Source organism: Silene latifolia, chromosome X, assembly GCF_048544455.1.
Source record: "Silene latifolia isolate original U9 population chromosome X, ASM4854445v1, whole genome shotgun sequence".
Lineage (NCBI taxonomy): Eukaryota > Viridiplantae > Streptophyta > Magnoliopsida > Caryophyllales > Caryophyllaceae > Silene > Silene latifolia.
Window position 1 is genome coordinate 83,456,394 of NC_133537.1, and position 4,437 is coordinate 83,460,830.

At 41.5% G+C, this 4,437-nt stretch overlaps 1 non-coding gene across 1 annotated transcript; it reads right to left on the reverse strand.

Moving 5' to 3' along the window:
• Nucleotides 1–3,377: 3,377 nt before the first annotated feature.
• On the reverse strand, nt 3,378–3,484 carry LOC141625387 (small nucleolar RNA R71). Its single transcript, XR_012535171.1, has one exon. It is a non-coding gene; the product is annotated as a small nucleolar RNA R71 (small nucleolar RNA).
• Nucleotides 3,485–4,437: the final 953 nt, after the last annotated feature.

The following is a 4,437-nucleotide window of genomic DNA, read 5'->3' on the forward strand; positions in this document are numbered from 1 at the left end:
CCATTGGAGATGTCTCGACAATTAGGCGACACGACCTAGACCAAAAGGTTGGTACTAACTTCGGTGGAAACTTGACGTTATCTAGACGACTTGACTTGAAATCAACTGGACTCTAATCAACTCGAGGCAGAATCGGAAAGGTGGACTGATATGTTCGATGTCATTTTTTTAAAAAAAAGGTTTTTCGAAAATAGAAAATTTTCAAAAGGCGAGATTTGCTTGAGGTTGTCGATCGAAAAAGGTTATGTTTATTTTCGAAAGACGGGTTTGAAATAATCGGGGGTTGCAATGGCTTAGAAAGCAGTACGTGGTTTTTAAAGACGGGTTTCGAAATTCAGAATCACGGATTTGAAAATCGAGAATTGAAGAATTTGTAATCGTCATCACAATGGCCATGAAAACGGTTAAATTTGTTTTCAAAAGTTTCAAATTGGGTTGAAAATTTGAAAACGGTTAAATTTATTTTCAAACGATTTGAAATGGATTGAAAATTTGAAAAAAGCTAAATTTATTTTCAAAGATTTTGAAAATGGGTTGAGAATTTGAAAATGGTTAAATTTGTTTTCAAAGATTTGAAAATGGATTGAAAATTTGAAAACGGTTAAATTTGTTTTCAAATGATTAAGTTTTGATTTGAAATCTGAAAACGGTTAATTGGTTTTCAAAAGGGAATTTCAAAAACAACTTTGGAAATCAAATTCGTCACTATGACGGCTTGGACAATGCTCAAATTTATTCCGAAACGCGGTTTGAAATTTGGAAAATTGCACGAGTTGAAATCATCATTACGACGATATAGAAAAGGTTGTTTTGAAACAGTTGTAAAACCGGGTTTGCACATCGTCATTACGACGTCATAGAAAAGGTGCATTTGAAATGGTTATAAAAACCGGGTTTTAAAATCATCATTATGATAGCATAAAAGGTTTGCAACGGTCGGCGAAAGACCGAGGTTTGAAATGGCCATTAAAACGGCGCAAAAGGTTGTTTTGAAACGGTGTAAAACCGGGTTCTTAAATCATCATTATGACGGCATAGAAAAGGTTATCAACGGTCAGCGAAAGATCGAGGTTTGAAATGGTCATTATAACGGCGTGAAAAGGCGTTTTAAGAGGTTGGAAACGACACTGAAGGACTTATGATCACATAGCACATAAGCACTCACAGTTCATTATATTATGCATAATGCTGACACGGGTTTTGGCTTAAAAGGGTGGGTTACACACCAAGCGATCAACCCCCAATTTTCGAGAGGGATACCATTCCAAACAAAATGTGTAAGGAGGGTGCCCTAGCCTCGTGCATTGATGCGTCCCCAACTATCCTGCATTGCAATTGACGTAAAGTATTCACCCGAGGAACGAGCTTGGTGCGCATTTCAAGGCCCAAAAGACAAATCCACGAGATTTTAGAAGTTAATAGCAGCTCAAGCAGTCGATCGACCACTACCTTCAGTCGATCGACCAATATGCGGGATCCAGAAGCTACTGTACACTGAGGATCAGTCGATCGACCACTACTATCAGTCGATCGACCAATCCGCTATTTCAGACGAGAATTAAAAGACCGAGGAAGTGCAAGCCCATTACGTTTAAGTTTTGATAATAAGTTGTTACGTATGTTGGCTATATAACGTAACCTAGAACATCAGAATAAGTATTCAGTTTTGATTCCGAATTTTACCCAAGTTTTTACACAGTAATATTTAGTTTTATAATTAGGGTTTGGAATATTGATTAGCATTGGAATTTTCGTTCTTATTCTCAATCGTTCCTCTGCAATCTCGGTATTCTTCTGCCTTATTTCGATTTATCCTTATTTCATTGTTAGTATAGAATTGCTAGTGAGTATCCAAAGCCAATTATCGTTTATCGCTATTTGTTATTTGAATACTTCAAGCATGAATTCATTAGTTCATATTGTTATTGTTGTTTTTATCAGTACCATGAGTAGCTAGATTAACTGTGCTAGGATGTAGGCGAATTATAGCGTAGGCGGCGTAGTATTGTTTTGGACTGAATTCGCGTGTCAGTCGATCGACCGCCATACCTGGTCGATCGACTGACCACGTGAGGTTACCTTTCGTTTTAATTGATTTTAATGTTGTATTTAACGAATCGAATGCATGCGACCAGTTAGATGCTTAATTTATAACTGACCCATTAGATCGAAAGATAGGGACAGTTGTTAGACCACCAATTAAAAGAATTAACTGTGCTGAGATCGAAAGATAGGTATAGTTTAGACCGTTAGTCACTTTTCAGACGAGAGTCGTATTAGTGATATTAGGGACTTATAGCGAGATCGAAAGATGCTATCTGTTAAGAGTGGACCGAGAGGACCTCTTGTTTTCCCGCCTCACATGTGTTTGATTCAGACCGACTTAGTATGCTGCCGCCAAAGCTATAATGAACTGACCATCCTAGTACCCCCCCCCCCTCCTTATCTGTTTAATCCGTCTTTTTAGTTTATTGTCTTTATTTACTCTTAGCTATAGACCAATTCAACTCAACCCCTACACTCGTTACCTTAGACTAAAATTAGACAGCTAGAAATTACGTCTGCCTCCTTGTGGTTCGACCCTGTTACCACTAGCCTAGGTTAGTCTTAATAGGAGATTATAAATCTTATTTTTGGTACTCACAACGACGGGTATCAAATTTTGGCGCCGTTGCCGGGGAGGCAATTGTTCTAATTTTTAGCTGTTTTTATTTAGTCTTTCTTTAGTTTAAGGGACTTCCGTTCCTTAAACTTTTCTTATATTCTTTTTGTAGTTTCTTCTTATGCGCAGGTCACAGGGTGGTGAACTAGTACCATTAAACCCTGAGATCGAGAAATCCTTGCGCGAGTTGAGACGATCACAAAGGGTATTACCGACAGAGGAAGAGCTGAGTACTCTGTCAAGCCAGTACGAGAACGCTCTGTTCGAAGGAGATCCACCTACATCTCCTGCCTCTACTTCTTCACCGGTGAGACGAGTTACTTCTCCGTAAATCCCGATTATGGTGAAGAAGCAACCATTGCTAGTCACTCGAGCCTACGGTGCGAATCTCTACAAAGGATTCGAACTACCGGGGAGGCGAGAAAATTCGAGCCAAAGCCTTCCTATATTAACTTGGTTGAGAGAAACCAGTTCGGGGAGCCGCAAATGAAGATGCACTAAGCACATGGAGATTTTTATTGATTATTCTTTGCTCTATACCCCGCCGGCCGGTGTGACCCAAGATCAGATCAAGGAGACCATGTTCATTTTCTCCCTTCGTGATGCTGCAAGGGAGTGGTATAGAGATCTGGACCGAGCCGCACATGGGATCACCGACTGGAATTCCTTAGCCCTGGCATTCTATAAAAAGTACTTCTCTGCCTCGAAGATGAATGCCATTAGAGCTCAGATCACGAGCTTTAAACAAGGGCCAGATGAGAACTTCCATGAAGCATGGGTCCGTTTCAAGAAACTGGTGCGAACCATACCGCACCATGGGTCCGAAAAATGGAGCCTGTGCAATCAGTTCTATAATGGACTGTATGACGATCAAAGGGCCATATTGGATGCTGCAGCCAATGGCCGATTTGCTAAGAACATGGGAGAGACCAAGGGGTGGAAGATCATCGATGATCTGGCCACTCATAAGGCTGAATATGGGAATTCGAGAGGAAACCAGAGGAGAGCTGCTAAATCTTCCTCTGTTGCTGCACTAGAAGCCCTCACTGCAAGGTTTGACAAATATGAATTGGAAGGAGCTTCTAAAGGTGGGATGTACCAAGTAAATGTTTGAGACGGTCCTTTAAATGCGTAGAAGATGTGGAGCCGAGGGACATGTCTCGAGAATTGTCCCAGTCCTTTCGAGTCTTGTGCTGCCTTTCAACACTATAGGCAGACAAACACGTACTATGAGCCGAATGTCAACCCCAACTTGAGGTGGAGTAGCCAGAATGTCCTTAATCCGACTCAACCTCCACAACAGCAACAACAGCAAGCTTATGTGCCCCCTCATCATAAGCAACAACAATACCAAAAACCTCCTTATGTGCCGCAGCAGCAACAACAATCCCATGGTTCTGATTTTCTTGAGTTTAAGAACTTGCTTTGAAGGAGTCCCAAGCTAGAGAGGCGGGATGAAGCTACTAGAGAGCCAAATTGCTCAATTGGCTAGTAAGAGTACCACTCGAGCTCCAGGACACTTACCCACTCAACCGACCGAGAAAGAGACCCTGAATGCCATTACTTTGAGGAGTGGGTCTACCCTGGAGGGGCCTGCTATGGTCGAGGATGCCCCTGAAAAGAATGAGGCGGAACCGAGTCAAAAGAAAGCTTTAATGAAGAATAACAAAAACAAGGCGTCTACCAGGTATATCAGTCGATCGACTGATATACCCGGTTGATCGACTGATATGCGGGTTCTGGGAGCTTCGGGCTGTACATCTCGTCGATCGGTC